Source organism: Anomalospiza imberbis, chromosome 6, assembly GCF_031753505.1.
Source record: "Anomalospiza imberbis isolate Cuckoo-Finch-1a 21T00152 chromosome 6, ASM3175350v1, whole genome shotgun sequence".
Lineage (NCBI taxonomy): Eukaryota > Metazoa > Chordata > Aves > Passeriformes > Viduidae > Anomalospiza > Anomalospiza imberbis.
Window position 1 is genome coordinate 4,092,975 of NC_089686.1, and position 20,568 is coordinate 4,113,542.

Here is a 20,568-nt window from a genome sequence, read left to right on the forward strand (position 1 = left end):
TTTTAGATCCCACTATCTGCTCAGGAGAAAAGAGAGGCTGTGCTGAGTAAAGTATCGTCCTATATTGTAATAAACAGTGGTGGTGGCTACAAAAAGGACTTTACCACTGGCAAAAGCCTTCCCAGGTGTAAAGAGCAGTGGGATGGTGTTGCCTTTTTAGGGAGAAAATCAGAACCGTGCCGCTGACGTGCTCCGTGTCCTTACAAATCCTGCGCACGTGAGGTGCAGGGGTCTGCGCTGGGTGTTCAGCACAAGATATGCCACAGAGGGGGAAATATCCAGCACTGATGGAACTTCCAAAATTCCTCCCCGTGAACCTGTTCAAATGAGATTTGCTGGTGCTCGCAGACGGAGCCGCTGCGTGGATGTTGCTGAGCCTGTTGGCTAAAAGGTGGTGCAGAGGGATGCTGGCAGAGTTTAATTTTTATCAGCTCCTCTTAGGTGGCACCCTGAAGTTTATCAAACAAGCAAAGCTGATTTGCTCTTCGTTAGTCTCAGTTGCATGAATCGGTTGCCAAGTAAACAGGATTTTGCATTTTCCTAATTACTTTCATATTTGTGTTTTACCTCTATTTGTTCTCTTGCAAAACGGGTCCTAATAATTAGTCAGGCTCCTGCTGCCTAGACCTGGAAAAAAAAAAACATTAAAAAAAAAAAAAAAAAGGGGTGGGGGCAGAGGGGGAAAAAGACTTCTGAGGGTTTTTTCTCCCTTATAAATTCATTTTTGTTACAAGCATCTTTTATACATATTACTAAAGGGAGCGCACTAAGAAATGCAAATAATAGTTCTTTATTTTATTATGACAGTTAATTAATAGCAACCTGTTTTAATGAATAAAGTCACTCAGAGTCCTTCAGCACTTCCTAAGTAGAGGCCAGAATCTGTAGGGATTCTTTTTTCCCCCCCATTGTATAGCTCCAAGGCTCGGCGCACTATATAGGGGCTGTATAGAAATGCTCGCTAATGAAGAGGGAGGGTGAGGAACTTGTCTGCATTCAAAGATCACTGGTGAGTCATTCAGCGAGAAAAGGCCCCTTGCTAGGAATAGTCACAGTTCCGCGGCATTGTGCTAGCAAAAGGGTTTGATCAAAGGTCTCCTGCCGAGCTTGCATGGTTTCCTTTCATACGACGACCATAATTAAAACCACTAATTCTCTTTTAAAATGCTGCAGGATGCCATGTAGGCATCTGTCTGGAGTGTCCTTTGTGCTGTCGGGAGCTGTTAAGGACCAGCGCCGAGGGCTTTTCAGCGACATGCCAGTCAGGAAGGTGATTCGACATAAGGGTGCCTCTGAAGGCTTGACAGGGCCTTGACTACACAATTCCAGCTGAATTTGCCCCTTGTCAGCTGCCAGTAAATAAATCTCAAAGAAGAAGGAGGAGGGGGGAAAAGCTGAAGTTTCATTACCTGATCCCCGGGGCTTTGTTGGTTTTGGCATCGCCCAGGGGGAAGCCCTCGCCCCTCGGGGCGGGAGCTGGAGTTGGCCATTGGAGACCACGGCGCCCGGCGTTTGAAGACCGTCAATACTTGTAACAGTTCAGCTGTTAGGAAGACAAATAAATGGAAGAGCCCATTAATCCCCTTTGGGTACTCGGTGCCTTTTGCCCTTTTATCACAGCCTTATTAGGTTCCTACTCATCTTGAACCAGGAGGGATGAATTGAAGTTGTTGAGCGCTAATTGGCAAAGACTTTTCATTGCGGGCCAAGAACTTTCACTGACTTGAAAGTAACTTCGCCACGGGGAGGATCAGCAAATTTTTGCCTCGCCATTAAAACAAAACCCCCAAAATCCCACTGAGATTTGATGTGGTGTTTAAAAAAAATTAGAAAAATATATTTTAAAAAGAGGGAACTGCTAAATTGTTGGGCGTATCCTTCATGAGGATGTTGGCAGCTTGTGTTTGCTCTTTAAAAGAGAGTGATGGAAGCAGATGTGGCTCAGGGAGATCCACCCTGAAATGCAGTTGGAATTCTTGTATCCTATAGGTGTGCATTACCCAAACCTACTCGTGGGACAGGCTTCCCAAAAGCAGTGGGAGATGGTCTCTGACGGGGCACCACTGTTCTGGACAGTTTGGAACCACTCCAGGGTCAAGCAGAGCAGTGCTGAGGTTTCCATATGCCAGGAGACAATTCTGGCTGACCTAGAGTCATCCCTGGGTTTAGTGGCAGGATTTATAGATGGGAAATATTTCAGCATGGAGGCACTTGGATGTTCTCATATAAATTGGTTTTTAATGTTGATTTTGGTAAGTGCTGCATGAATTTGAAGGTACTTATTGACCTCTCTCCCCATATCCCCCACACTGCGCATTTTAAACAAAGACAAAAACTTTTGCAAAGTCTTGAAAGCATCTTGTGCATGAGAAGTGAGAATGTCATGGTCAACCTCCACCTGGAAGACGTTGAGTTGGGGGTTTTAGAGCACAAAATCCCACTGGTATGTCCCCCAAACTCTGCATTTGAGGGACTCATGAACCAAGGTGCCCACACTAAGGACGGCATCTCCCACTGGGATTTCAGTGCGTGTACCCTGCAAAACCCACACCATTTTTCCAGGGACTTCCAGGACAGGGAGCTTGGCATGGTGCTACCTGAGCAAAAGAGCAGCTGAAGCTCTCCCATCACGCAGTGGGGAATGAAAACATCATTGTCAGTACCCTTGGGAAGGCTGTTTGTTTTGGATCTGCCTGATGGGTGTGGAGCAGTGCTCCTGCCAGGTGGCTGCGAGACACTGCCCGGCTCCACGGCCACCAAGGGCCACACAGTACAGGAGAGTCCTGGTGACACAACACTGTCCCTTCTAAGGAGCACTTGAGTGTTCTTGGTTGTTCTGGAGCTGTTGCACATTGCTGCTGGTCAGCTAGAGCAGCAGCTTGCTGAAATTTGGGGAAAAAACATGTAAGAGGAGCATGGGTTTGGGTGGTTTTGGGGGTCTTTTCTGTCATGTTCTTTGATTTAAGTAGTAAAACCACTTAAAAAGGAAAAAGACATCTGAAGAACTCTTCTGCTCATGAAGCCTAAAGAGGATCTGCTGCCTCCTTCAAACCTAAAGGATTTGCCTACCCAAATTTTTTCCCCAAATTTATTATTTCTCCCTTGCTGCCTCTTGAAGCTCCTGTTACATTCGAAGTTGACTTTTCAATAAAGGCTTTTTTTGAAACAGAGTGAAAACAAAGAAGGAATATAGAATCGCTTTATTCAGATGAGTGGAGGGAATTTGTACTGGTGGAGGGCTGGTTGGAGAGGGTGCTGTGATTGATAGCATCCTTCCATCCATCCATCCATCCATCCATCCATCCATCCATCCATCCATCCATCCTTCACAGCCTGCTTCTAACAGGAGATTTTGCCTTTTGTTGGGTTGAATAAACCCAAGGCAAACATAACTCGTTTCCAGTGAATTTTATTGGTAAATCCTTGATGATCCCATTCAAAACTGGGCTTTGCTGGTAAGTGAGGATGAGACATGATGGCCTCGAGGAAGATGAAGGGCAGCCTGGATACTTGGTGTACACGGAGGTTGCCATTGTTGGAGAAAGAGAAGTTCTTTGGAAGTGATTATTTCCAGCATTTGGGAAAGAACAAGTCAGAATTTACTACTCAGTTACAAGCTGTAAGGTTTGGCATCGAGAAAGCGGGATTATTTTAGAAATCCACAATCATAATTTTGATCTTTAAACTTAATTGAACTAATTCAATTAGACCATGCCAGTCTTGCATTTGATTGAAGACAGCAGCTGGGTTTTGCTAGAAGGTAAGAATGAACCATGGATAATTCTGACTAGATATGAAAGAGGATTTTTCTATCTTGTGGGGGCCCAGGAGGGAGGTCGGAGCCTTCTTTGGCTCAGTGTATCAGCTTATGTTGATATTTGATCAATGCACTCTGCTCACCCATCACATTGACTCTCCTCCAAACCTACTGAGACCTGGGTTTTGTCACACAAAAATTGGAATCTGTGACATGGCATGGAGAGGATTCAGCTTCTTCACTTGCTGTTTTGTTTAGGACCATTTTGGGCAGCTGTCACCTTCAAATAAACTTATTTGCAGAAAACATGAGAAGGGTGGGCAATATGGGCTACGTGTTTTGTCCTCAATTTCTGAAGGCAGTGTCCTATCGAGGTCCCCAGCACACGGGTGACCTCAAATATCATTGAAAATATTGGGGTTCATTGTGCTTTTAAATTCAGTGACATCACTCACAACACTTTTATTCTTCCAGTTGTTCCTGGTGCTAAAAGCAACCAGTTTGAAGAAACCCCGGGGACCCCTAAATACCCCCTTTTTTTTCCTCCTCTCCCAACTGGGATCTAGCTTTTTACCATTTCCTTAATGTTTGCAGCTAGAAATACAGCTTAAGTGGCATTATGCTAAGTAATTATTCTTACAGGATGTGAAATGAAACAAATTTTGCACAGCATGAAATTATTCCTGCCATGGATGGCGTTCGGCGGCAGATTTCTCCGTTTGGACCACAAACAAGGCTCGGTGGCAGCGACACAACGCGGAGCCGGAGGAGGGGGGTGAGCGGGGAGGAAAACACTACCAAAGGTAAGTCCTTGTAGCAAAAAAAAATTTTTTTTTTTTTTTTTTGGCTGGATCAAATATTAAACCTGCTACTACAAATTTCACGCCTTGCATTCCTAACGCAGATGCCAAGGGGATGATGCCAAAAATTAATTGGAAATAATATTCCTTGCCTTTGTGTGCTGCATCCAGCAGAGGGCACAACGGATAAGTGATGGGTGAGACGCCGGATCCGCCGCCGCTGATAAGGCTGTTTGGAATTGTTCTCTGCAAAAATATGTAGCAACATGCTTTGGTGCTTATTTCCATTTGAGGATGTGGTCTGGAATAGAGGGTTTAGATTTATAACCCTTCCTCCCCCATCAGCCCCATCCCTACATAAGAGACTTTTCGTGTTTTGCCCACTTTATATTTTTTTTAATTGCTGGGTTTGGTTTGGAAAAGTGTGGGGAGCTGGTTTGGTCTTTGAGTGATGTCTTCAATTAAAAATTCAAATCTTGGCTGCTGGTAGGGAGAGGATGTATCTTGTGGAAGTGTGTTCTTCCAGCAGTGTTTCTGTGGGTTTCTGTGGGTAAATAAAAATGTTACAGAGTGAAAAAAAAAAAAAAAACCTAAGGCAAAACAGGTTGAAGATAATTATAAGGAGGGGAATATTGTTATTCCCTTTTATTTATGGAAAAGTGTGAGTCTCTGGTTTATATATAACAAAACAGTGACTGGGAAGAGAAAGTTTCCCATTAGTTTCACACAATATAGAATAAATCCTGTGATGGCACTAGGCAGGAGATAGGTGGGGAGAACATGTAAGAGAAGCCTAAAACAACAGATTTTTTTAGAAATTTGGCATTATTTGCATTCAGGGAATAATGCAATTAGAAAAATGGACCATTGGGGCACAGCAGTGCTTTCACTAGTGCAGAGAGGGTAGACATTCCTAAGTACGGTCAGTATTCAGATCCACAGCCCCAGGAACAAGCACAACCCTTAAATCAGCCTCTCTGATTAGGGGAGAATTTTTTCATAAATAATACAGATCAGAAAAAAACTCCCTGTTAACATGTTCTTCCCACCCATCCTCGTTTGGAAAGCCTGATACTTCAAATTATTCCCACTGCTTCCAGGCCCCTCTGCACAAGTGGGATGAAGTGGGATGGAAGGAAGAGAGGGAAACGTGTGTGTGAGGAGAAACACAACAGCACAGTCATTCTCAAACAACTGAAAAATGTATTTCACACTGGTTCCTTCCAGTTTCACAACACCTAAGTAGATGCTGCCTTGGAACAAGTCAACATTTGATGCAAACAACCTCAGAGCTCAATCTGTGCAAGGAAAAAAAAAAGGGATCTGTTTTCATGTTCTAGTCTCTCCCTATCTTGTTTCAGGGTTTTTGTTTAAATCAACACTTTCCAACTGTGTAGATTTTAGCTGGAGGTTTTTTTGCTTGCTTGTTTGTTTTGGAGAGGAGGGGGGTTGTAATTTCCCAACGTATGGGAGATAAATGAGATGTTTAAAGCGCCTCAGTGGAGTGGCATAAAAGCTGGGAAACCAGAGAGATTGTAAAGCTATGTTTGTTTTAGAAATAAAATAAAATAAATCAAGCAAGAGCAGGTTAGTGCTGCTAATACTGAGCTGATTAAGAGCAGCAGTTACATAAAAAGCAGCTAGAGTCCATATTGTAAGTAAGCATTATTGCAGCCATGAGAAATGCAGCTCCAAAGCTTTTAAGGGCTGGTGTGACTTTTTTTTTTTTTTAATGTGAATTAAGTGCTGATGAAAGTTATGGGATTGACAGCTTTGCAAACTCAGTGGTGCAGTTTAATCACATAACCCAGGGTAGTGCCTACAAGACCTGCAGGAACAAGTTGTCCCAGACTTCTGTCGTCTCTGATTTTAGGGACAGAGATCGCTGCTGAGTCCCCAGTTCAGACTAGGAGGATCCAGGATCTATTTGTAGATCTCTACCAAAAAAAAAAAAAAAAAAAAAAAAAGCACAAATTTGTGACGTTGGGAAGTGGTGGAGTCCCCATTCCTGTGGGGATTTAAAAGCTGTGTGGATGTGGCACTTGGGGACATGGGTTGATGGTGGGCTTGGCAGTGCTGGTTGGACTCAATGACGTGAGAGGGCTTTTCCAACCTCAATGATCCGTGGCTCCAACTCTGGGAATCCCAAGCCATTGTGCAACCACTGAGCTGTCCCTCAGATCCTAAATTCCTCCCACCCCTTCTGCCAAGCTTGAGGCTGGTGGGAAGTAGAAACCTCCAGCTCCAATGAGGCAGGAAAGCAAAGGGTGCTGCTGTTCTGGTGGGACTGAACCAAAACACCCCCTGGAACTGGATGTGCAGGATCTGAGGAGGAGGGAAGGCTGCTCTTGCCCTGGGTTTCACCCAATAAGTTGAAAATGTTCAGCAGCCCTGGCAGGTAATTCCTTTTCCCTTTAGAGGGAGTAAAAGCCAAGGAGATTGTCTGAATGCATTGAGGGAGGTTTTGTGTCCTCGGTACGAACAGGGTGGTTGCTCTCCACAAGCTCATGGCAGGTTCATTGTAGTGGATATTCCTACAACTCACAAGGCATTGGTAAGCAGGAATTCCCACTGGGAATTATGGAAATTATTTGAAGCCAGTTTAGATTACTCTAGGTCACTTTTTTCCTGCTGTTGAAACATTTCTTTGTGATGCTCCACTCAACAGCAGTGGAATAATTTGGCCCCTTTGGAGCATTATTTGAGCTTTTTTATTTCAAAGGCTTCTTCCTTATAGGACCATTTTAGAATGGAAACTGTTGAGAATGAGAAGTCATACATTTTGTTTAAAACAAACAAAAAAAAAAAACAAAAAAAAAAAAAAAACCAAAAAAACAAAAAAAAAACCAAACAAAAAAACCCACAAAACAAAACAAATCAAAACAAAAAAACCCCAACCAACCAAAAAAAAAAAATCCAAACAAAAACCCCTCACCCCTGAATTTTCAGACCTAAATTCTGAAAATATAAAATCATTATAAATATATACTTGGTAGGGAAAAAAAAAAATCACATCTCTGTAGGTTCCACTGGAATTTCCTACAGTTCCCTCTGTTTCCTCAGCTTCACTGATGTCTCATGGAACATGGCACATATCCTGACCTGGCTCCTGAGTGGCTCTCCATGTAGGGGGAATTGGAGAGGTGCCTCCAATTCCCCCTGTATCCCAGCCTTTCCCAGGGAAGATTCTCCTGTAAGGGCTGCACAATGCCAGGTGATCTATCCCGTCCTAAGGCAGCAATCCTGGAGGATGGAGAGGTTGGGGGTCCCCTTCTGTCAGTCCACGCTCAGGTCAGCAGCTCAGGTGCTGGCATCCGCAATGGGGAAAAGCCCACACAAGGTGGCAAAACCTTCTGCAGCTGGAATTTGCATTTTCTGACCACAGTAAACAAGGAAATAACCCCATTTAGCTATCTTTGTGCACGAGGCTTTAAAAAAACCCAAGATTTATACAGATGTGTATAAGTTAATATTGAGATATGTCTGAAACAACCTTTTAGAGCTCAGGTCCACTGGTATATTACACTCCAAGCAAATGTGCAGCATCAATTGGCAGCTGCCTGGAAGAAAAGATATGAATAGAGACAGCAGGAATAAGTTGCAATGGGCCAATTGAATGGTTTTTAAAAGAAGAAAATAAGGGCAATTGCCGATTTCTTTGGCCTTGTTCTCAAGTGCTCTGTGCCATAGCAAAGACTTGTGATGAATTTGAACAGGCTTAGCTGCTATGTAAGGAAAAGGATCTTCCACTCTTTTATTTTGATTTATTGGCAGGGAAAACCCATCTCTCCTTTGCAAGATGGTGCTAAGGAATAGAAGAAAGAGGAGAGTGATGTCCCTGAGTGCTGCAATGAGCAGCCAGAGCAGGGAGTGAGGGTGATTGGAGGGACACAGAAGCCAGGGAGGTAAAGCCTTGTCTAATGCATAGGAAAAGTGATGTGTGGTCAGTGGTGAGGCAAAGGCAACTTGTGTGAGTCCCTCCTGTCCCACACCCCTGTCCCTGGTGGCCCTGAGGAATGCTTGGTGTGCTGAGAGCTGTCCAGGGTCACAGAGCTCAGCTCAGGATGCCGGGGAGAAGTGCCCGGTGTGTCTGGATTTGTCACGGTGGCTGATGAGGAGACGCTCAGTTCTGGCTGTGTAAATGTGTAAATGCTCAAGTGGTCTCCTCTGGGGCTCAGAAGCATTTTCCACCACGCTTCCCACTGAGGTGAGGTGCCACAGCATTCTCCTGGAGGAAACTCCTCAGCTCTCCCTGCAGGTGCAGAGGGTGTCCAAGGAAGTGAGGGTGGAGCAGAGCTTTGTGCCCGTGAGCATGAGGCGGGTGTCACCTCCAGGTGACAGAAGGTGTGTAAGGATGAACTACACCAAAAGCCACTCTGGAAGATCTGTCCATGCCTTTGTGCATCCTTGCCCACATATTCCTCGCTCAATTGCCTGTTTGCTCCTGTGGCTGCATGGTGACAGTCTCCCTGGGCTCTCCAGGGTTTGTGTGTCTCTGAGGTGACATCCCCACAGCCATCAGAAATGTCATGGAGCCAAAACATAAATGGTCCCAAATGCAGCATCCTGGATCAAGGCATCCCTAAAGCCCTGGTTGCTGCATGCTGAGGGATGTGGTGGGGGAAGGCTGCTCTGTGCTTTTTCCCTCATTTCCAGAATGTGGCTGGTGCTGGAGGAGGAAGAACACACCTGCTGGTCCCAAAACTGGCCCAGCAGAGATGTGACCCTGTCCTCACAGCCAAAGTCACCTTGCTTTGGTCCAGGCTCCAGGCTCAGGATTCCCTATGGGTCTGCCTATCCTGTGTGGTGTGACCTGTGGCAGGGGACGGTTGCCCTGATTTTTAAAAGTGTTAAGTTTTCTTTTATAGTTCTTTTGAAAGTTTTAAAGTTCTCATAAAACGTCTTCAGCCTTCTGATAATGTTTACATATTTGAGAGTCAGAGTTCCCACACAGTTTCATGTATATATAGAATAGTTTACATATTTCTCTGTGGGTGGAGAGAAATGATGGATTGATCTTTGGACCAGTGTGGTTGGAGAGGTGGCAATTCCATCCTCCAATCCACGGTCACCTTTGGAATTCTATAAATACCAGATGTTTGAATAAAACTAGGTCTTTCTCTTTTGAACTTACCAAGCTTCTGTGTACTCATTTAGTGTCCCATAGTGACAGGGAACAACTCCCCACCTTTCCCCAGGCAGACGAGGGGACAGCCAAGCCATGCCTCCCATGAGGGCCAACACCTCCAACAATTCCAAACGGGACCAGACTGGAAGAGCCAGAAGCACATCCACGTGTCTCAAAGCTTTCTGGCCAAGTCCTGGCCAACGCGGCCACGAGCACTGGAACCCCCTGAGCGAGGGGATGTGTTGTTGTATGGGCATCTGGTAATAATTAGGTAATAATTAGTGTTGATTTTATGATTCATAGAAGGTTAATTAATAATTTATCTTTATTAAGAAACTTATTGTTTTTATAGACAGTTACGATATAAGTTGATTTAATGGTTTTGTTTTTTTATTAAAACACTATTCCTATTGGTTAATTAAGAAGTTACTTTTTGGTAAATACATTTTTATAACACATTCTACGTGTCCACAATAACAGGTGTAGTAAGTTAAGATAAGAATTGTTTTTCATTCTTTGATCTTCTCACAGCCTTTCCTAGGATGTTTCTGGCTGTGGTCAGAGAGCTGCTGCCACAGGGCACCTCACCCTCACCCTTCGATGCTGGAGTCCTAGATGCTGAGAATTTTTGACTTTTTATGCTGACAAACTCTAACTCCTAGGAGAGCGCTGCGTTTGACCCGGGGCTGTAGAAAAGGCTTCCAAAATTTGATTAATAACACTAAGATTATGAGTGTGTAGTTGATTAGAAGTGTGTAATATCACAAAGTAAAAAACTTAGAGTTTGGGCTTTTAGAATATAGTAATATATAAATAGAGGGAGCAAGGTAGAGGTTTTAGGGCAGAAGCCAGTATTTTGGAGGAGGAGGCCAACACCTCCAACTCCAAATGGGACCAAACTGGAAGAGCCATAAGCACATCCACGTGTCTCAAAACTTTTTGGCCAAGTCCTGGCCAACGCGGCCACGAGCACTGGAACCCCCTGAGCGAGGGGATGCCCCTCACCCTTCAACGCTGGAGTCCTAGATGCTGAGATTTTTTGACTTTTTATGCTGACAAACTCTAACTCCGAGAAGAGCACTGCGTTTGACCCGGGGCTGTAGAAAAGGCTTCCAAAATTTGATTAATAACACTAAGATTATGAGTGTGTAGTTGATTAGAAGTGTGTAATATCACAAAGTAAAAAACTTAGAGTTTGGGCTTTTAGAATATAGTAATATATAAATAGAGGGAGCAAGGTAGAGGTTTTAGGGCAGAAGCCAGTATTTTGGAGGAGGAGGCCAACACCTCCAATTCCAAATGGGACCAAACTGGAAGAGCCATAAGCACATCCACGTGTCTCAAAACTTTTTGGCCAAGTCCTGGCCAACGCGGCCACGAGCACTGGAACCCCCTGAGCGAGGGGATGCCCCTCACCCTTCAACGCTGGAGTCCTAGATGCTGAGATTTTTTGACTTTTTATGCTGACAAACTCTAACTCCGAGAAGAGCACTGCGTTTGACCCGGGGCTGTAGAAAAGGCTTCCAAAATTTGATTAATAACACTAAGATTATGAGTGTGTAGTTGATTAGAAGTGTGTAATATCACAAAGTAAAAAACTTAGAGTTTGGGCTTTTAGAATATAGTAATATATAAATAGAGGGAGCAAGGTAGAGGTTTTAGGGCAGAAGCCAGTATTTTGGAGGAGGAGGCCAACACCTCCAATTCCAAACAGAACCAAACTGGAAGAGCCATAAGCACATCCACGTGTCTCAAACCTTTTTGGCCAAGTCCTGGCCAACGTGGCCATGAGCACTGGAACCCCCTGAGCGAGGGGATGCCCCTCACCCTTCAACGCTGGAGTCCTAGATGCTGAGATTTTTTGACTTTTTATGCTGACAAACTCTAACTCCGAGAAGAGCACTGCGTTTGACCCGGGGCTGTAGAAAAGGCTTCCAAAATTTGATTAATAACACTAAGATTATGAGTGTGTAGTTGATTAGAAGTGTGTAATATCACAAAGTAAAAAACTTAGAGTTTGGGCTTTTAGAATATAGTAATATATAAATAGAGGGAGCAAGGTAGAGGTTTTAGGGCAGAAGCCAGTATTTTGGAGGAGGAGGCCAACACCTCCAATTCCAAATGGGACCAAACTGGAAGAGCCATAAGCACATCCACGTGTCTCAAACCTTTTTGGCCAAGTCCTGGCCAACGTGGCCATGAGCACTGGAACCCCCTGAGCGAGGGGATGCCCATCACCCTTCCCTGGCCTGGCCAGGGCTCTGTGGGGTGGGAGGAAGGGCTGGAGCCGGGCAGAGAGCACGCACTGGCACCGCACGCAGCCCTTCCGCTGCCGTCTCTAAGTCCCTGACACATAATCTTGGTCCTGATTTGGTCTCCACCTCATCTGGCTTGTGTAAGCTGCTTCCCGTGACCTTTCCTCAGCGCAGGGAAGGAGGGGGAGGGATGGGGGGCATGTTAGCAGAGCCAGACCCTCCTGCCAGCGGGCAGAGGGTGCTCTTGCCTTGCATATCCCGCTCCCTCCGGATAGCCGAGGCTGTTCCCCTCTAAACCAGCCCTTCCCAGGCGCTCGGGCCCAGGGATGCCCGAGCATCCCCGCTGGTCCAGCGCGCCGGCGACGGATCTGCTTCATTAATATTCCTGCTCGGGTGGGCGGGTGGAGGGAGCGCTGCGTCTAACCTACTTTATTCAAACAGAAAATGTGTGTGGTGGAGTGAGAGGGGAGATACAGGCTCTACCATAATTCCAGATTTAATTGGAAATTTAGTAAATCTGCTAAAATATTTAGTGGTTTCAATTTTTTCCCCTCTTCTGTAAGAAACAAAGGATCCCGGTTTATCGTGTGTCTTTCAACAACTTTAATTTCATTTGTAGATTAAGGATGGAAGTAGCATTTCCACTCGGTTGCATACTGGGCATTAAGGAGACAAAAACGTTCATTGTTTGCCCGAAGTCGGAGGGGTTTGTGCAGACATTAAGCTGTAGGTGGCATTCTTTATACCTGACATCAGGAGCTTTTGTCAGCCCTTCAGCTGACAGGATTCTCTGCTGACCCCTCTCAGGGGTGTGAAGCAGTGAAAACAACCAAACCATTTCTACCAGGTGAGGAGGACCCGGGGAGAAGCGGGACAGTCTCATCCCAACCCACTGGGCAGTGGCTGCTCACAAAAATTGGTAATTCCATTTTTATTTTTTTTTTTGAGAGACTTTCTGAGAAAATTAAAAAGCCAAGAGTTGCTGGCCTTTCCTATAACATAGTCAACAGCAACCCCGACCCAAGAAGTGAGCATGAAACCCTCAGGAATATAAAAACTCATACTCGTGGGTTTGGAGCAAAATTTGTCCCATCGAGCACTTCTTGGGGCCAGAGCTGAGGTTAGAGGGTGAGATCCTGGGCTCAGACCCTGGAGAGTCACTGGTTTGTGGTTAAAACCAGCATCAGGCCCATTTCAGGGTGATATTTGTACCCATCCAGGACAGGGGTGACTGCAGGTAACAGAAGTTGTATTTCCATGTATGATTATACAGGTAGCTCCTGGTTTTGCCTTAGTTGTCCAGATTGGTCTTAAACATCCACCATGCATGAAAGTAATCTCCCAGCCAGAGATGTTTTTGGGACTGTCTTGCAAGTTTTGTGTTGTTTGTTTCCCAACAATGACCATTGCTCCCATGGAAATTAGTGGGAGGAGGGTGCCTGTGCAAATCCAGTTTCTTCAGTTTTACAATTTTTTTTAATAATCCTTTGCTTGTATTTTCTCTCCAAAACTCAGCCCAGCCCCTTCTAAAGCCATCTTTCTGTAATTATCTTAACTACTGTAATGCAAACTCACCACAAAAGCTCCTCGAGAAATCAAGGCTTTTGTGAACACCAGGCGTGAGGAAGAAAATTGTCACCTAACCTTTCAGCCATCCTCATTTTCAGGGGAGCAAAGGACAATCACTGGAGACATAGCTGTTTTTTTTTTTTTTTTAATCTGTGGCAGTTAAATCAGATTTATTATCATGCCACGTTATGAAGGTGGGAAGTAACATTTGTTTTACTAGGTCTTAAGGGAATTTATCCTGTCATCATTAAACTGGATTTTAAACCACCATTTATTAGTTTTGTTATTTTTCTCAGGTGGTTGGGTTGTTTTTTTGGTTGGTTTTTTTTTGATTTTTTTTTTTTTTTTAGCATCCAGTGTTAATCCTGCAATTGGAAACCACAGTGGATAGAAGTACTGTGTAACTTGCTTCCAGAACAAATAAGGTACAGCAGCTAATTTTAGTTTTAGGTTTCAAGGAGGGGGAGAGGAAGGGGGTAAGGCAGTACCTTCCCTTTATGCTGTGAGACAGCCTTCAAGTGCGAAAGCAGAAATTCCCAAGCTGAGATCTGGTGAATGTAGAAAAGGTTCATTTTCAAAATTGCAACAGCCTGTACTTAGGTGATATTAGAAGACACCATGGCAGTAAAGTAGTTTTATGCATAGCGGCTTAGCTAACATCTTGAGAACTAGTTTAGTGAAGCTATCAGGTTTAAAAATACCAAGCCACAAAGTTTTAATGAAACTATGCTTGGATCAAAGTACCATAAAGAGCATCCAAGAACTGCTTAAAAGATCCTTGAGTGGAAATTAGAATGGATCTTCAGGATTTATTCTGTAAAGCCTGTCTATTTTGACCTTTTTTCAGTCTCATATTAAGGCAGCTGAAAGTGTGTTTTGTTTGGCTAATGCTGGGGACTCGCTGGAGCTATTAGGTCTGTTAAACTGAGGCTGCCATTAAAGTTTTAGTATGCATTAATTGACTGATAAGGACTTGGGAATCAAATGGCTGAAGGAAAGGGCTATCATAGATTTCTTTTTATTCCCCTCCTTCCTTTGCTTTATTTCTCTTTGCACTTCATTTACATCCTGAGCCCTATTGGTGATCCAGATTTGAATAAAGCCACAGCTTAAGCAGCGATTAGATCTCAATAGCTTGGATTTTCAATGAAATTGTGGCATCGTTTTTTTTTTGCCACGCGTATTTAGCGGGAGGTGTGAAAATTGACACCTGGTGCAACTTTATCTTTGCAAACACTGCCTCGTTTTATGCACAGACGTCCCCACGTGCACAAAACATTTGCAGATGCGCATAGATAGACCGTGTGTATAAAATCCTCCTGAAATTAGGGTATTAGTTGATAGGCCTTTGACTCTGTCAATGTCAGGGGTTAGTGGGAAACAAAGACAGGGCTGAGCAAAGCTTTGCAAGAATGGAGGGAGATAAGAAGAGCTCCCCCTTCTCCAGGTTAATTTTTTAAGCATGTCATCCAAACTGTTCAAAGCAGTGATCCTGCAAACGCTATTAGAAGAAGAAAGCCATCAGGAATATATAATTCAGTAAGGGGGTTTTATTTTTTACATTCTGATGTTATTATCATTACTGTTATTATTGTTATTATTATTTGGAAGCAATATGTTTAAAGTTCACCTGCTAATCCTTAAGCTGTTGATACGACAATGTCAAAAATGATGGGATTTGGTGATTCTCATTATTGTTATGTATTGTTCTTCTCTAGCATTCCAAATTAATATTTATAAATGCCAGGAAAAGTAGTCTTTTTATAGACATGAGAGCTCCCCAACTCCATTTTTATTTTCTTTTTAACAAATAAACATTGTATCCAATATAGATGATTGCATTTAGGAACGAAAATTATTTCCCAAGCAATCCATTTGATGCTGATTGGAGGTTTTTTTAACTTATTTTTCTGCCAGCAAGATGACAACCTGTAGATGTGATCTCCCCTTACGACCATTCTCAACAGTCTTTGTCCAAATTAAAATAAATGCTGATTGCAATGAGCATGATCAAACTGACACAAATACTGAAATGGGTCTGAAATTCTACCAAAAAGGCTCTTCAAGCACCAGTGAAATAAAACCAATGGCTGGGAAGGAATTTTGTTTCTTGGTCACCTTCTTAATTTGAAGCCCTTCATTTCTAGGGCAGTCCTGTTCTTCTGCTGTGTGATTTGTCCCAAGGACACAGCCCTGAGGACCAGCTCCCTCCTGATGGGTACCATCATGGAATCATGGAATATCCAGGATTGGAAAGGACCCACAAGGATCATCAAAGTCCAACTCCTGGCCCTGCACAGGACACCCCAACAATCCCACCACGTGCTCTACCTCACATGGTAGAGCCTTGTCTACCAAGAGAGACTAATTATCCTTTGGCTGCTCTTAGCCAAAGGAGGGATTGTTATGTGAGGAATGGGATTACTGGGTGGGAGAGACATGGGCACACACGGCCTTGGTGAACAATTTTGGACTTGTCTGGAAGTGCTGAGGGAAGGATATTCACTCCCTGCAGTGAGTTTACATATTACATAGCTATTTTTAACCAGTGCCTCCAATTCAACAAGAAATGAAGAAGAAAATGAAGAAAAAAAAAAAAAAAAAAACTCCAATTCCTGCTGACCTGCACAGCTGGCTTATAAAAAAAAAAGTGTGCCCCAATTACCAGGCAAGCAACCCAGATCCAGACTGCTCATGAAACTCATTTCTGAAACATTTGCAATAAGAGCAGCGATCACCTGGCCCAGTTTAAGAGAGATTCCCAAAATTACCAGCACTGCATACAGAGGAAATATCCTGCAAAGGATGACCATCTTCAAGGTTCCATTGGGCTGGTGTAACTGTCCCAGCATCTGGAGGCTTTGTGGACATCTGTCTACCCCACCTTCATCTCTGTAGTGAAGGACCTGATCTCATTCTTGAATCACTCTCTGCTTTTGGGGATAAATCTTTGCAGGAGCTCCTTCGAGGCAATGACTCAGTTTGCGACTGGGGACATCTGATGGGAACAGGAGCAGGGGACTGGTTTAAATTCAGGCAGGAATGAAGAGAAGAGATGGGCACAGCCAGGATTATTTATCCTGGCTTGATGTGTGTCATTCCAGTTCTAGAAAAAGTTAAATTATTTAAGGCAAACAGCATTAAGGAGGCAAAAATGGTTGCTAAGACTGGTCAAAGTCAGATTTTACAGGTGCCTCCTCTCTTCCCTGCTTCCATGGTGGGCCCTGTTTACATTATGGGATAAATCAGAAGTAAAATGGTTTTACTGAAGGCTGCTGGTTGTGCAGACACTGATTGTGGGAGGGCTGAGGCTGCCGAGCTTTAATGGACCGTGCTGCTACAAATACAGAGAGACGGGAACTGATGGAGAATATATGCAGGCTGGAAATCAGAAGGGAGTTTGAGACTCTCAGACAACAGAGATTTGGGAATGGCCTTGGGGCAAATGCTCCAGTTCATTTGAAGCTGAGGCTTGTTCAGCCTGTGAAATGGGATTGTATGCCTTGGTTGCTGGGGAATGTGACGGGAAGGACTTGGTGATTAAAGGGGGCCCTTCTTGTCCTCAAATGGGTTTTAGGATGTTTTAGTTTCCTCTTTGGTGCTGGAGGTGCTTCTCAGAAAGTCCTGGAGCTGCTGTCATGTTTTGATGACCATGGCAATTGACACTGCTTTTCAGGCTTTTGGCACAGACATGGATGAAGTGAGTGTGCCCTGGCTGAAGAAATATCTCCTGTAAGGCCTGGCACACTCTGCTTGTGGGATGAAGGGCTGTGGGTTTGGTACAATCAAATATTCCATCTTGACCTCTCGGTGGTCTGTGCTGCTTTCACATCCTCAAATGACATGAAACTGTCAATGAATCCTTTGAGCCCTTCCCTTGAACTGGGGTCTCAAATGTAACATCACATGCACTGCAAAAGACCATTTTTAGCACTTTCAGCATTTTAAATGTTGCATTTGAAGTAGCCAGTCCAGTGGCTGCCTGTTCTGCCTTCTATAATACAAACTGGCAACTTGGCAATTGGTTGGAGAAAGGGAACATATGACACAAGTCTTTGGATCAGGAGTCTGGATTTGATAACTCAAACTGCTTGGTGCTCATTTTCTGCTGCAGTCTTGTAAGAAGATACTCATTCCTTTTTCCTTTCGGCTGCTCCCCAGATCCCTCACTTGAGGGACCTTATCGGCATTTGGTTTCCTAAAGACTCTGGGTTTTCACAGAGGCTTATATCCTAAAGTCTATTATATAGAGACACACAGATGCTCTAAACCAGAAATATTTATTTCTGACCTGGTTTCCCTCTTCTTTAGACATCTGTAAAATCAGTGCAACCAGTAGAAAGAATGCATCAATCAATGCCAGGCAAGCAGATGAAGTGTTCTGAAGATTTGTACAAAGTGGGACTGACCTGTGAGATGGGGCTGCTGTCAGTGTGAAATGAAAACTTGGGGTTGGACTCACCCCTGAAATGCTGAAACCCTCTCCAAGAACCTGTACAAAGTTATTTTTCCAGTGGATATTAACAAATAATGACATTCTCTACTGAGGGACACACTCTTGGCAGCCACTGAAGCATCAGACAGGATCAGATCATCTGTCCTCAGCTTTTCCCCATGTCAGGGACCCCCTTGCACCCCAAAACTTTGAGTGTCCTTGGGACAGATCTTCCACGTGTTACTGATGGCAGATGCAACCAAACCTCGCCAGAAACCAGCAGCACCAGCAGGTGATTTGCTTCTCTGAGGGAGGACAGCAAAGTAATTTCATGGCAGGAGATCCATTTCACCACCTCATTTCCAGAAAAGGAATTCTTTCATTCAGTCCAGCCTGCTCCTGGAACTTGTTCTCCAGCCCAGCCAGCAGCTTTGTGGCAGCTACTGCCCTTCTCCTCCTCCCTGCTCTGCAGCCTGTACAGGGTGGTTTGTAGCACAGAAAGGGCATCCCAATTCACAAGCATTTCTCAGGAAATAATTGAGGATCTGCCAAGGTTTTTCTTCCAAGGGCTGCTTCTGCCACTGCTCTGCTAAGGGAGGATGTTGGAACCCTGGTTGCTGAGAATTTCAGACTTTCTGTGCTGACAGGCTCTGACCCCCAAGAGAACTCTGCATTTGACCTGAGGCCGTGGAGAAGCTTCCAAAATGGAATGACAGCACTGGGATTTTGGGTGTGGAGTTTGAATAGAAGTGTGTGATATCACAGGGTGGGAAAATTACAGTTTAAGGTTTTAGAATAGAGGAATAGATATAAAGCAAGATGGAGGCTTTAAGACAGAGGCTGGTCCTTCTTCGCCTTCTTCTCCATGGGTTTGGGTGGTTTTGTGTAATTGGATAAAAAAGTCCACATTGCAGCCATGGGTGGTTGCTTATTGGGTTAAAAGTAAAAATAATTTAGGTGTCATTTCTTAATTGGACAGTTTATCCTTAAAAGGCCTTGTAGAGAGAGAGATGGGGATCCATTTTTAGAGTGAAGTGCTGTAGAACTCAGGGTTTGTGAGACTGTAACAGAGATAAGAACTAACAAACATCTGAATCCAATCAAGAAATACGGTCTTGTGCACTTAATCCCAACCTCAGCAGAAAAGAAACAGAGAATCCACAGGAGGAGTTTTGGTAGTCAGCCCAACCACCTTGTCATTGCTCATGACAGGACTGTTGCAAGGCCGAAGTGAAGGAGACGTGCAAAGGAAAAGGAAAGAAAGGCGAGGGATGGAGGGAACTGATGTCCAAGCTGCTCAGCAGAAGGCTCATTCCCATCCAAGCAGGGCAGAGAGGAAGGGGAGGGCTTGGAAAAGCCTTTCCCACGAGGAAAACTGATGCCTCCTTTGGACAAATTTCCTTCTTTCTTTCTGTGCTTATCATTTGTTCCGCCTATTCACGGGAGGGACTCAAGCAAAACACGGGGCTTTGTGTTCCTCCCGTGTGCCCTAATGAGGGGGGAGTTTTGGGGCTGGCACTGGGGAATTGTGTGCTCACACACCATGCAGGGGGACCTGCTCCACCAGGCCCAGCCTCCCACCAGAGTGAGGACAAGCAGAAAACTGGGGGATTAAAAAAAAAAGGGAATTTTATGGCAATCCGCACCTTTTAAAGCGGAATTTCTTAAAGATGTTTTTAGGGAATACTTTCTACTTGAGGAGGTGTTGATAACCTGAGACAGATCAAAGGCTCATGGGTTCCTCTTTCATCAGAGGGCCTGTGCAGCATCTCCCAGGGATGCTCTGGACACATTTGTGCCTCAGAGGGGGTCAGTCCCCTTCAATCCTACAAATTTATGGCCATCATGTCCATAAATCCGAAAGGCACAGATTGCCAGATGTAGGAAGCACAAATACATATTTATTGTCTTCTTTTCCTTGGCATCTCTGTCCATGGTGGGGGGTGGGAATGAGATGATCTTTAGGGTCCCTTCGAACCCAAACCTTTCTAGGATTCTATCTGATTCTATGATTCTGTAAATAGTGGCCAAAGTCATTGCTCTGGCCATTAGTTGCCTGACCCAGAATGGTTGCTATTAAATATTTCAGGCCATCTGCCTTAGCAAATAAAATGTTTGAAATCAGAATCACTCTGGGTGCAGGTAGAGTCGACAATTCTATACCAGGGCATCTTTAATGTGCTCTACCAGAAGACCAGCGTAGGGTTCTTTTCCCTGCCAGTAGCTCAGACTTGTGTGGGTTGGATGTTTGCCTTGCTCATTTTGCTCCTGCTGCTGACAATGGGCATTTCAAAGAAAACAACGATGATTTCTTGGAATAAAATGTGCTTGTAAAAAGAAAAAAAAATCTCAGAGCCATTTGCTGAGCTTTTATCATTACTCTTGGGAACAGAAAGGAAATTGGCCACGTGCTGCCTGTGAACAAAGTGCTTTTCACGCCCTCCTTGAAATCCACCCATGTTTGGCCAAGTTATCAGTCGAATGCATGTTCTTTAGGGGTTTGTTGAAATTTGGCTGCTTCATTTCTCTGAAGACACGGTCTGCCCAAGGCTGTTGAATGGGAAAGGGACTTTTTTCCCCAAAACGTGCCTGACTTAGCTCCCTGTGTTGATTGAGCACATCTA

General features: G+C 44.3%; 2 long non-coding RNA genes across 6 annotated transcripts in view; one reads left to right on the forward strand and one right to left on the reverse strand.

Annotated features, from left to right (window-relative positions):
- Nucleotides 1-1,545, reverse strand: part of LOC137476559 (uncharacterized) — a 340,942-nt gene extending 339,397 nt beyond the window's left edge. Inside the window, exons 1-2 of the long non-coding RNA XR_011000413.1 lie at nt 1,410-1,545; nt 91-627 (exon numbers count right to left, since the gene is read on the reverse strand). This is a non-coding gene — a long non-coding RNA (uncharacterized lncRNA). The remainder of the gene's footprint in view (nt 1-90; nt 628-1,409) is intronic.
- On the forward strand, nt 624-15,829 carry LOC137476564 (uncharacterized). 5 transcript variants are annotated; one of them, XR_011000423.1, is made up of 4 exons: nt 624-1,270; nt 4,400-4,560; nt 13,860-13,934; nt 15,427-15,829. It is a non-coding gene; the product is annotated as an uncharacterized lncRNA (long non-coding RNA). The 5 variants fall into 5 exon arrangements; XR_011000422.1 differs by having other exon boundaries at nt 624-1,009; XR_011000421.1 differs by lacking the exon at nt 624-1,270 and adding an exon at nt 1,467-1,589.
- The last annotated feature ends 4,739 nt before the right edge of the window (nt 15,830-20,568 follow it).